At 44.1% G+C, this 13452-nt stretch overlaps 1 protein-coding gene across 23 annotated transcripts in view; it reads left to right on the top strand.

Annotated features, from left to right (window-relative positions):
• ndst2a (N-deacetylase/N-sulfotransferase (heparan glucosaminyl) 2a) overlaps positions 1 to 13452 on the top strand; it is a 163242-nt gene that overhangs the window by 119049 nt on the left and 30741 nt on the right. For 10 of the 23 annotated variants that reach the window (XM_045700785.1, XM_014154557.2, XM_045700787.1 and 7 more), the window contains one exon: positions 3091 to 3319. The exons of the other annotated variants lie outside the window; for them this stretch is intronic. The gene's annotated coding sequence lies outside the window, so the exon portion shown is untranslated. The remainder of the gene's footprint in view (positions 1 to 3090; positions 3320 to 13452) is intronic. 23 annotated transcript variants of the gene reach the window in all.

Raw genomic sequence — 13452 nt, forward strand, 5'->3', positions numbered from 1 at the left:
CGCAACATGTAAACATTTCAAAGATTTTACTGAGTTACAGTTCATATAAGGAAATCAGTCAATGGAAAGAATTTCTTTCGGCCCTAATCTGTGGATATCAAATGACTGGGAATACAGATAAGCATCTGTTGGTCACACATTCCTTAAAAAAATGGTAGGGGCGTGGATCAGAAAACCAGTCAGTATCTGGGTCCACCATTTGCCCACAAGCAGCGCAACATATCTCCTTCGCATAGAGTTGATTAGGCCTGGGGAATGTTGTCCCACTTCTCTTCAATGGCTGTGCGAAGTTGTTGGATATTGGCTGGAACTGGAACACGCTGTCGTACACATCGACCGAGAGAATCCTTAACATGCTCAATGGTGAGTATGCAGGCCATGGAAGAACTGGTACATTTTGAGCTTCCAAAAATAGTGTACAGATCCCTGCAACATGGGGCCATGCAATATCATGCTGAAACATGAGGTGATGGCGACGGATGAATAACATGACAATAGGCCTCACGATCTCGTCACGGTATCTCTGTGCATTCAAATTGCCATCGATAAAATGCAATTGTGTTTCGTTGTTCATAGCTTATGCCTGCCCACACCATAACCCCACCGCCACCATGGGGACACTCTGAACGTTGACATCAGCAAACCGCTTGTCATTGTGAGGCCGGTTGGACGTACTGTCGAATTCTCTAAAATGACATTGGAGGCGGCTTATGGTAGAGAAATTAACATTTAAGTATCTGGCAGCAGCTCTGGTGGACATTCCTGCAGTCAGCATGCCAATTGCACGCTCCCTCAAAACTTGAGACATCTGTGGTGTTGTGTTACAAAACTTCACATTTTAGTGGCCTTTTATTGTCCCCAGCACAAGATGGACCTGTGTAATGATTATGCTGTTTAATCAGCTTCTTGATATGCCACACCTGTCAGGTGTATGAATTATCTTAGGAAAGGAGAAATTCTCACTAACAGGGATGTAAATGAATTTCTTCACAGCATTTGAGAGAAACGCTGTTTGTGCATATGAAGCATTTCTCGGATCTTTTATTTGAAACATGGGACCAACACTTTACATGTTGAGTTTATATTTTTGTTCAGTGTAATACGTTGTCTTTGTTGGAACTATGAAACGGAAAGCATATGTGTTGGAACACGGTCACAGCTTAAGTAAAAAGAAAACCACCAAAACGCACGGTCAAATGATGAAAACATCAGTAGCCTAAACCTCATAAGTGCAAAGTGTGCTTGATAAATAGTGAAAATCAGCACAAAAGCAAAAATGGCATGATAATGAATGTGTCCTTATAAGAGCAGTCAAAAATAGTCAATTATTGTCAGCTCATGCTTACATTGTGTGCGTCTTGGGATCAGTTGGATTTAATTTAGCTGTTATCCTTTGTCGACACAAATCTTTGTCACTTTCACTTGCTTGACTCACTTTGACATACCTTTGTTTGGTTGTAGTGCATAATAGTCTCCGGTTTTCTCTTTATGTCCCCATGACAGAAACGTTCTTTCTTGCCTTGTGAGTGTTGTCTTGTCATTCTTCAGCACCGTACAGCGGCTGTGCAGGTGCCTTATTTTGCGCAGAGGGATGGTGCTCCCTTCTCACTTTGTTCATGGTGCCGACAAGGCTCGTCTTCTTGGTAAGCAACTTGTTCGCCAATGACAGTGAAGTGAAGAAATTGTCCATGGTGACATTTCTCCCCTTGCCAACGTAAGTTCCACAAGCCCTGGTCACCACATTCTCTGACACTTGCTCAATTGTCACCCTATGTGGATCTTTTCCCAGATATGGAAAGGCGTTCAGCATGTGCAATTACCCACGCTCTCACTGTGTAGCCCACTCCAAGTAGGCCAGAGTAGACTCAAAAATGACATGCCCTCTTTTAAACTGCTTGTAACTCCAGTTCGGTTTGTGATACTAAGACTCTAACAATGGCAGTGTGTTATATAGACTTATTTAGGAAAAGTCAAGGACTGAGGGGGGCATGACTTAAATGGCAGAGTAATACAATTGTTTAATTCAGGAGCAGTCAAAATGACTGCTTTAGTGTTAAACAGAGATTTGAGTCCTGGACCTAGTTTGCGACGTCACAGTAGTGTAGTGTAAAGAGGCCCGGTGTGTTTGACTGTTGTACAGGAGATTGTGTGTGTCATGCCCCTCTGTGTTTTCTATCTGTTTTCGGTGGTGTTAAGGTCGCTGTGTATCTGGGTCAAAGTCTATGAAGGGGTCAATGTTCCATGAGGCATTCTAACAAAAGGCAGAAATGTGCATCTTTTTTTCTTACACAGCGTATCTGTACAAAATGTAGCTATTAGTATTCATGGATATAGTATAGTTGCTAGCTGCCAATATCCATATCCCTGCGTAGGCCTGTTATTGTTGAATTACACTTTGATGAAATTTCAGAGGACTCATTTATGGGAAACATTGAATTTACTGGCCCTAACAAATGTTCCTTTCATCTGCACAGTGGACTGTGTTTGTACTATTAATGTTCTGGTAAATGTATTTGTAGTGTTTCTCTGTGTGTCGAAGCTCAAGCTTCACGGCATAGCAGATAGACATTAGAATGCCCTTTGCGCTCAAGGATGAATAGAATGGAATAAACATACCTGCAGTTTGAGAGTCGCTTTGCCCATGTTTTTTTGTCTTGGTTATTTTAGTGCAGCGATGCGGATGTCAAAGTGCCCTGCTGTTGAGAGGGAAATACATTACGAGCTTATAGAATTATGGAGATTGTAGCAGTTGTAACATTCATGAGGTACCACTCATTTGATTTGATGTCTATTTCTCTACTTTTTGCCGACGGACTGCTGTCCTCTCGCTTCCCTCTTCTGCTATGCTGGGAAGAGCTTTGTGTGTGCCTGTGTGGTTCTGTGTGCCTGTGTGGTTCTGTGTCTCAGAGTTTCTTTGTGTGTACCTGTGTGGAGAGAGTCCAGATGTTTTGTAGCAAGGTTGGCAGCAGCCTGAGATTAGCATGCTGGCCACTGTGGGGAAGATAAATAGCCCTCTGTCATGGTAAAAAAAAAAAACAGTCCCTTTGTCTTTGATGTGCTCCAACTCCCAAATTGCTTTTATCTACCCAGAGCCAGAGAACACGCAACGGCTGGATCTCTTTATTAATCCCCTGCCTACCTGATCGCATTGCCTCTGCCTGCCTGCCTGCCTGCCTGCCTGCCTGCCTGCCTGCCTGCCTGCCTGCCTGCCTGCCTGCCTGCCTGCCTGCCTGCCTGCCTGCCTGCCTGCCTGCCTGCCTGCCTGCCTGGGCTCGCTGTGTCTGTAGCCAAGGGAGACTAAAATACCCAGTACATTCAGGTGAAGAAATGGAGCTTAAGATTATATAGAATTGTTAATGGCTGTTAGTGTTGTTTTCCTATTGTTAGCTCTATTTGTCAAGTCTAACGACCTAGGCTAAGTAGACTCTTACCAGCCCTTAAAAATAAACACTTCATATTTCCTATTTTCACCTATGTTCTTCCATTCTCCATGGATCTCTCAAGCGTCGACTGACTCTATAATATTGTAATTTCATTGCTTAACTGCGTGAACAGCACTGGTGGAAAAGGGTAAGGCGCATAAGGGCAGCTGCACTAAAAACTCAGCTCTGCTCAGCCTTCCCCAAAGACATGTAATGCTTAAGTGAGTGGCTTGTGTTGTCTGCCCTAGCAGTGTAATGGCTGTGTGGAAATAAGTCACCTGAAGGGGTAGTCTTCTGCTCTTATTGATACTTATTTTTCTTGATTCAAAAGGAATCTTGATAAATATGCTGTTTTTCTTCTAAAGAAAGGTCTGTACAGTCGGCCTTCCATGCAGCTGTAATAAACCTCCGTATTGGTGGTGCTTGTGTGAAGTACATCAGTCTGTGCTTTCATTCATGTATGTGATGAAAAGCCTTTGAGTGAGTAATGCCATCACCTCATTACGAAAGCCAGAGGTGGTCAGCACTTCTGTCAGCGAGAAGAAACATGATGACAAATGCGTCAGTCATTACACCCCAGTGACCCTCAAGGTCCCATCTCAAGGGCGAGATGTGAGATGTGACATCTCTGTTTCTGTAACACTATAATTAACCCCTGACCTCTACCAAACAGGAAGTCAGAGAAAACACTCAGGGCGAGTTTTCTCACAGTAATGGAGGGTCCCGATGTGATTGGCGGCTCACTATCCAGTCAGAGCGGTCAGGCTTGTGTTTGTTCACGCCAGGGTTTCCATTAGCTGGGAATATTCAGCTTTTGGCAGATGAAAAAAAAAAAAATATGGAGAAGCCGATAAATCCAATTAATCGTCCAGGAGAAAAATGATACAATTCCATTGCTAAATAATGCTTTTTAGGCTATTCATTGATGGAAATACCAGTCTATGTAAATACATTTGACTGGTCATACTTATCTGCCTATAGGTTAATTTGCGTAATTTAGTGGAATTAAATTGGCCCGTGTACAGTATATTAGTTTTGTATGCCCATCTTATTCATCACACGAGTAGCTTACAGCATCTCAAACAGCAAATGCATAGGCAACGGAAGGCAGGCTCCATCAGCGAGTCACACACCGCCTTGCAATGAGCTGTATGCATTTTGAAAACATATACTTCATTGTTTGAAACCTGAATGTTTTACATGTCTTACCTTGCTTCAAGGTAGCCTAGCCAAAATCAGACCATATGTGTGGAGGGTATTATTTTATATCAACTGTCTTTCATTGTCCAGTAGCCAAAGGCACAATCCTAGTCATATTATCAACCCATGTTAGTTGTTGCATATTAGATCTCCCCTCTTCCTGTATTTCTAACTGATATTTTCATCTGTCACATGAAACTGCTCTCATGTGCAGTGATCTTCTGACAACTGTGTTTTCCTGCTAATTGCATTATGGAACGAACATTAGTGCGTAGCCTACTGCCTGGTGTGCATTGCTGCGCTTGTAATTTGAATAAATAATAGTTTGATACTAACCTACGTGAAATTTCATAACTTTAAAACCATGACCAGAGAGAGACTGTCAAAGAATACAGTAACGAGCTTCTGTTTTTATGAGTGTTCATGTTGGAAGTTTTTTTTTAAAGCACTATCAACACTGTTTTTATTCAATACTTTTACAAACCATAAAGTTTGCTTCTCCCTACTTCCACTAGTGCTACAACCAGCACCGCAGCTGAAATGAATGAGTAGCCATTAACCAATTGTATCGATAGGCCTGTGTTTTTTTAAATTATTAGTGTCTCTTTTAATATCGAGGAATAGTTCACTTTCTTTGGTCATAGGAACAACAACATGAATTTGTCCATGAGGCAGAAATAATGCAGTGCAACTCGAGTGCGGCCATCAGGTGGAAGACGGTCCCCCCCCCCTCCGGTCAGTCTCAGCAGAGGGAGGGAAAGAGCAGGGACTGTGAGAGGCGGACCCTCTATTTCTCTCTCCCTCCCTCTGCTGAGACTGACGCGGATGCAGGTACCATCAGTCCAGTCAAATAAAAAAAGTGAATTATTTCAATTTATGCCCAGCTGTGCCTCTCAACTAATGCAACAGCTGATGAATTTAGTTATTTGATTTTGTCATTATTATTTAGTTATTTGAAATATAATATGGTCTGAGAAGGACATTATTAGCAGGCTAAGCGTTGCCATGCTGTGATGATGAATTAGGCGTACCGCACAAACTTCATTCCTACACAACTGTTTTTATTAGAGTCATGTTGAAGGAGTCTACATTGTTTAAGTCATGTTGAAAAATAATTCAGAGCGGTAGATCTTGGCTTTCATTTTGACTCAGAAAAGGTTGGTGGCCGCTAAGAGGTGTCACAATGCAGACTAGGGACATGGTGACCTGTGTAGGCTATTTATATTCTGTGCGTTTCTCTGTGTGTGTGTGTGTTTTCATTTTGCATTCTCTAGTTCTATGTCTCTCCCAGTTGACTCTGTGCTCTGTGGTGCTGTTTGAAACGGCCACCTGAGCGGAGAAGCACAAAAGCAGCTCTCCTGTGTGGTCCCTCTCAGCACCACTGTGTGTGTGTCACTATGTGTGTGCGTTGCTATGTGTGGGCGCTGTAAGTGTTTTGTGTTTGAGCGCTGTGGGCGAGCGAGTTGTGTGTGAGCGCTGTGCGTGTGCCAAGAGGAAGGCCTTGAACCCTCGCAGCCCCCCAACTCTGAGAGCTAATTAAGGGATGTTTCCTGCGCCCTGTCTGCTCGGCCCTCTGAATGAGCCTGTTCCTCTATGCACACCTACATACTGCCTGGTGTCTCTCTGTGGCTGCTCTGCTCACTGGCCTTCAGCTAGAGCCACACAGCTTCTCACCATCACTCATCCTTAGCTACATACACCCCATGAACAAAAACACTCTTACAGCTTAAGGCCCCATAGCGAATCAGCCTCTGTTTGTGTGTGAATGTGCGTGCATCTTCAGTGCATGTAGATTCCTCTTTTTGTCTTTTTGTGTCACCCCCCCGGGTCTGTGCATGTGGGGTCCTCCGGGACTTTTTGTGTGCACGGTGGAATTGATGAGAATGAATTGAGAATGCTGGCAAGAGGCTGGGGAACGAAAGAGGAGAAAGGGAGGCCCTCTAATGAAAGATGATGATGAGGGAGAAACAGAAAAGATAGCCTGGGAGAAATTGTTCCAAATACATTTTAATTGGTAAGAAGGGAATCCCTTGTTTTGGGAGTTGGAGTGGGAGTGCCTCGAACCAATTCAAAGAGAGAAAATCAAGCGACACAAACACTTTTACTACACTCTCACACATACCAACCAGTTATATGGAGCCTCAGCGATTGATTGGCCAGCTGTGAAAGACCATTATTGCGACCTGTGCATGGAGGCGAGAGGAAGCTGTGAGTCATGAACAGTGTGAGGACTCCATGGGGGTGGGGGCACTTCTCGCCTATCCTAGGGGTACGAGTCATGGGAGGGGAGTGGGTGTACTGTACTGTACACCTGCCTGAACAGAGAAAGAGCGGTGTAAATAGTCTGTTTTCTTTGTGGACCTCTAATAGCGCTGGGCCTCAGGAAGCAGTGTGTGACTGTCCCCGACCAATTAAAAAGCTCCCAACCACCTCTCTGAGCGGAGTCGTGTGGCAGGAGCAAGAGGTGATGGATTTATCTGTAAGGTGTTGAGGTCGCTGGACCGTATCTCTGCCTCCAGAGGCCTCCTAGACGCTGTCCTCTACTGTAGCGCCTCCCTCACTCTTCTCCCTTTTCTCACTTTCTGCTTTTCGGTGGCATTCAGACAGAGTTTTTGTATCCCTCAGCTACGGATTGAGTCCATTGTTTTACTAAGGAAGTCGCATGTTGACAGACGTCTCTCTGTCTACTATTTAACATGTGTCTTTTGCACTGTCGGTTACATTTCGGGATATTATTTTTGATGATATATCGTATTGTTTTGACTATCGCAATATTTTTGCTCTAGTTGGTGGTGCCTGCACCAAAACTCCAGTAGTTGTCCTCCATAGCTTCTTTTACATCTTTTTAAATAGGGAGCCAATATGCTTTTGTCACTTTTATTTACATGACTGATCAACACTAGTTTTCTCGTGGCTCTCTCTTGTCCCTCTGCAGCAGACATATGGTGAGCAATATGTTTGGAACATCGAATTGCAGTATCGAATCGCAATCGTGAGAATAGCAATATATATCTTATTGGCACCTAAGTATCGTGAGGTCCCTGGCAATTCCCAGCTCTACTTTACATTGCTGGGCCTTTGTCCTCCCTTCTCAGTGATCTGGACCCTCTAACCTCTCTGTTGTCCCTTCCTAGGGGAGAGGGGATGTGGCCCCAAAGGGTTGGCCACTGTGTGTTGCTGCAGATGCTAATGCCATATCACTTGTGTCAGTCACCATACTGTACACTCTCACAGGCAGCCATAGACCCCTAGACACATCCTAGGTTGCCTTTGGTGTCTGTGGGGTAAACAGCTCATAGATCTGCGTACCTAAGGGGAACTTCTACCCAGAAATTCAACCTCCTAAGTCAGGAGACAAGCTCCACCCCCCACCCATGTGTTTTAAATGCAGAAAAACATTGCGGGGGACAGAATGAATGGAAGCAGCAGAAGAGAAGTGGTCAGAGGGGACGATACAGTAGTAAGTGGACAGAGAGGGATTGAGTGGGAAGCAGCCTGAGATGTGTGGCCAATAGAGAACAGTCCCGTCCAAGCAGAACTCTGCTGGCTTGCTGTTAAGCCTGCAGCCACTGATTTAAGACCGCTAATCAGATGAATGAGATGAAGGCGTTGAGGAGGGCAGGCTGAATCTAATGTTGTGCGAGAGATGAGATGAGGATGCCGTGCTCTGCTTTGGCCCCCAGGAGGTAGCGTGTGCGTGTCTCGTGTGAGAACCCAGGCTGACATCTGAGACAGTCTGCCACAGCCTGAGAGCAACATCACCCATGCCATACCATGGTATACACAGCACGGTATCTACAAACACACTACACTCACACTAAATGCTAACTATTCTAACGTCAGTTCACACACAGCACAGAAACGGATTTCTATCATCATAATGCATAGACTACAGTACATACTCCAACACATCCAGGACATAGGCACACTTGTGTAACCGATCATGCAATTATCCACACAATACAAGCATATTACAATGCACCAATAGTCATTTATAACACACACACACACTGTCTGGCTATGTGTTTTGGAGTAGAATGCAGGGCTAGGAAGAGGAGGTTGAGTCAGACAGCAGTGCTGAGGCAGGCGGGTACGTAGGGGACAGCGGGGTGCCCTGTAACCCTGTGCTCTGGAGCAGCCAAAGGCAAGCTATCGATCCAGCCGCATACTGGGACCAGTGGACCAAGTCGAGAGGGGCCTGGAAGTGTGACCGCTGACCGCCGCTCTACCCCCATCTCCTGGCCGTCCCAGGGGCTTGGTGGGAGTTGCTGGGGGGGGGTTTAAGGGTCAGGCCCTTCCTCCTCTAGCAGTCCTAAATTACTCTGTAGCCCTGCTCATCTGGGTCACTGCTTCCCACACTGGAAGGGAACTGGGAACACAGTGTACAATACTATTCCCTCAAGACTGTAGCCTCTCAGCTTCTACATGCACTCACTCATGCAGACATAGACAGTGGTAGATCTAGAGACACACACAGATTTAATTGTATTGGCAGGAAGAGCCTGTTTTATTCACTTTGACTATTGATGTATAGTGAGCTTGGGAGATGGAGGGGGAACGAGAGGCACATAGCTGCTCTCTGAAATACACAAATGTAGAACACACCTGGGACGTAAACAGTATGCATATTTACACACACACAAACACACATTCATTCATACTGTATGCACGTGCACACACACTCCCAACAGGCGCACTTCAGCACACCACACGCACACACTGACACAGTGTTGACCCGGCCGCTTTCCCGTTTGGATTATAGCCTTGGCCTGCTCTCTGAGACCGCACTGCTTCCTCAGTACTGACTGCCAGACAAAGACAGACACACAGCAACCAGGGCGTCCACCTCACCACTATGCCAAGGCCAATGGCGATGCCCACAACCTTACCTTTCATCTTCAACCAAACCCCAGTGACTATACATGAGGCTTTATCTACTAATCTCCTGCATAAGGTCATTTAGTTTATTTCCTCCTTTATTCCTATTTTGGCTTCTACTGCGTTATTATTGTCGAGGAGATGAAATGGGCTATTTATGATTAGTGTGGTGGTAGTTGTAGTCGTTTTTGAAGGTCAGTGATTACATATTTACATTGCTCTCTGTATGCACAGTTGATTTAGCCCTAATCCAGTTCCCCCAGAGCATGTTTGCTGGAGGCCATTTGAAAACGTGGCAGCAGCAGGCCTAGCCACAAGTCAGGGTCAGTGATGTCATTAAAACGCGACTCCTGCCAGACAGGTGGTCATGTTAACCCCCTCCCTTTCAAATGTTGATATACTCACGCACATTGGGGTTTGTGTGTACACACACGGTGGGTGGCCTTGTGTGGCTCCTCCACCGGCCGTACAGATGCAGGGGTTTATTATATAAACACCCAATGGCGTTGCGTGTGGGAATGGAACGCGGCAGCGGTAGAAGCAACACAGCAGAATCCTATAGAATAACAATACCACACACTCCCTGTGTTTGACTGCTGGGATTCCCTGAGCCTAATTCTTAACAAATGTGCTTTCTCAGCTGGCACTTGTATTGGTTCATTCCAATGACTGTATATATGAATGGACAAAGTCATCGATCACGTGACACCATTCTTCCATATGGTAAGACTCAATAGCGCATTGAAGCCAAGTGAAGTCAGTTAAGATGGCGTCTCACGGAGAGATGACATGCTCAGTTTGAGCTACTCTAGGAAGTGACATTTGCAGCCTAGCTCAGTGCTGGCAATAAGACTGTTAAATGGCTAAGGACTACTCCTCTCCTACAGACCAGGTCTCTACCCACTCAGACACAACCAACGCTGCTGCTAAAATGATTATTGATTAGATGTGTGACTCCATTCCACTGCTGTCATTGATAATTGATTTTATTACCATTATTAGTGTATCTATTTATCCTGCTACTGGTCATTAGTACTGTTTACAACGTATATATTACCATTACTATATTACCATAAGTATTTATGTATTCCTGTTACCAGTAACTTTTCAGCCCAGTTTACATGTATATCCTTCTACCAGTAACTTCTCAGCCCAGTTTACATGTATATCCTTCTACCAGTAACTTCTCAGCCCAGTTTACATGCATGTCCTTCTACCAGTAACTTCTCAGCCCAGTTTACATGTATATCCTTCTACCAGTAACTTCTCAGCCCAGTTTACATGTATATCCTTCTACCAGTAACTTCTCAGCCCAGTTTACATGCATATCCTTCTACCAGTAACTTCTCAGCCCAGTTAACATGCATATCCTTCTACCAGTAACTTCTCAGCCCAGTTAACATGCATATCCTTCTACCAGTAACTTCTCAGTCCAGTTTACATGTATATCCTTCTACCAGTAACTTCTCAGCCCAGTTTACATGCATATCCTTCTACCAGTAACTTTTCAGTCCAGTTTACATGCATATCCTTCTACCAGTAACTTCTCAGCCCAGTTTACATGTATATCCTTCTACCAGTAACTTTTCAGTCCAGTTTACATGCATATCCTTCTACCAGTAACTTCTCAGCCCAGTTTACATGCATATCCTTCTACCAGTAACTTTTCAGTCCAGTTTACATGTATATCCTTCTACCAGTAACTTTTCAGCCCAGTTTACATGTATATCCTTCTACCAGTAACTTCTCAGCCCAGTTTACATGCATATCCTTCTACCAGTAACTTCTCAGCCCAGTTTACATGTATATCCTTCTACCAGTAACTTCTCAGCCCAGTTTACATGTATATCCTTCTACCAGTAACTTCTCAGCCCAGTTTACATGCATATCCTTCTACCAGTAACTTTTTTTTAAATCTAGAAACCCACCGACCTCAAGGATCCTATTTTCGGCTTACAATGTCTGCAGTACTGCGGACGGCCTTGAACTTTCGTGGCTTCAATGAGAGGGGGCAGTCATTCTCCCCTGGTTCAATCTCCCCCTCATCACTCCAGGGCTGCTCTCTCCCTGCCAGGTTAAATATACTCCTGATCCCCCCTCCACTGTTTCCTCCTTATCTCCAGCCGGCTGCCCTTGTTTGCATGGCATCCCTCCATGGAGAGATTACTGGGGCCCCATGGTTTTGACGCAGCGCACCGGGTAACAGTGTAAATATTGTGACATGTTTTTTTCCCCAAGCCGACCGGCACGTCAAGGCTATACCACCTGTGGGCCCGCTGCGACGCTCTTTCTCCTCTGTCAGAACGCCAGTGCTCCACTGTGCCGCAACGGATGGCCTGCCTAATGAAGTGCCATCTTTAATCTTTAAATATTTATTCTGCTTTAATGAGGGAGATATTCTTTGAATATTTTTCACTCTGGAGGTTCTCCTCTGAGGGAACGAGCAGTCTGTGTGTGTGTCCTCTCTTCCCCTCAACCTAGACCCTGGTTTCAGACTTAATTTAGATATTTTTAGCCGTCCATCTGACTAACAAAGCCATGCCCGTCAATGCTGTGTGTTTGCATTGCTTTCCAGGAACTGTCAAGCTATTACGTTAAATGACAGGACGGAGAGACAGTTTCTTACATGAATTTGCTAGTCAAAGATAATCAAGTGAAACTAAGTCACCATACATGGAAAGACCTCAACAAAAGCTTATTCCTCTTCTGCTTCCCTTCTATGAAAAGAGCTTCCTCATCTGTCTGTTTCCATCTGCCTGTCTATCAGGCTGAAATGGGATATTAATTTGACTATAACAGTTTTGTCTCACACAGCAGTCCGTGTTATGATCTAGTCATAAATCCAGTAGAGTGTTGTTAGTCAGGAAGTGATAATGATCAGAGTGTTGGAGCGTTGTGCAGGCAGTTCAGTTAGTGGCTTTTCAACTATCATTTCCTTCAGATGATGACCTTGGCTATTTTATTACCGTGCTCTCATTGGGAATATATTGTAGTAGGTTTATGGTCAGTTCATTTGCAAGTGATAGGTACTCTTTTTTTTATTTTTAGCTACCATAGATGACCGCTTTTTTACTTTCATGGGCTTTGTAGCACCTTTGGAGCAGGTTTCCCAGACACAGATTAAGCCTCGGTCTAAAAAGCATGCTCAATGGAAAATCTCTATTGCCATTGTCCTTTAGTACAGGACCAGGTATAAACTGTATCTGGAAAGCCGTCCCAGTTTTAACGCCCCTATGTTTAAACGATCATCTACTACCATCGACTCCTTGCCTGGCCTCCAGTTAAAGAAAATATATCCACAGTGGTTAAAGCCAGACGACAAACTCCATGGCAACGAAGGAGAAAACTGATATTTCTTAGAAAATATACCCAGTGAAAAGCGATGTTTATCTTAGTCCAGAACACTCCACTGAGGTATAGTGCTGAGGGATTAACCGAAATTGACTTTTTTTTAACAGCTTGACCAACTGTTGGTTCAATTATGTTAATTCTACTTTGTTTGTCTTTTTTCTGTGAGCTCAATGCGCAGCAGACTCATTGGAGAATTATCAGCTCAAGACCGAACTGTACGATGTAGTAGGGAGTTGTAGTTTCCAACAGGCCAATATTCCACACAGTTTAGTGCAGAAAATGTGGTAATTAACTACTATGACCATAATCCATTGCAAGCCTACTTGTCCAGTCTGTGTTTCTTTTATGCCTGCTGTGTAAAAGAGACAGAAGTGATTTGATAGTTGGTATTCAGCAGTCATGAAAGTATGTCTTATTTACTTTAAAGAACTACTCAAATAGTGACTTTGTCAGACAGCGTAGGCAGCAGCTCTAGAAATGATTTGGAATTAAATCATAAAGTCATCAAATAATATAATATACACAACTGAAATATTTTATTAAAGTAATGTGAATAAATAATGGTTAATAAGTGATAAGCAGTAATGGGACTTTTATTCAT

The sequence above is a fragment of the Salmo salar genome, chromosome ssa18, assembly GCF_905237065.1.
Source record: "Salmo salar chromosome ssa18, Ssal_v3.1, whole genome shotgun sequence".
Classification (NCBI taxonomy): domain Eukaryota; kingdom Metazoa; phylum Chordata; class Actinopteri; order Salmoniformes; family Salmonidae; genus Salmo; species Salmo salar.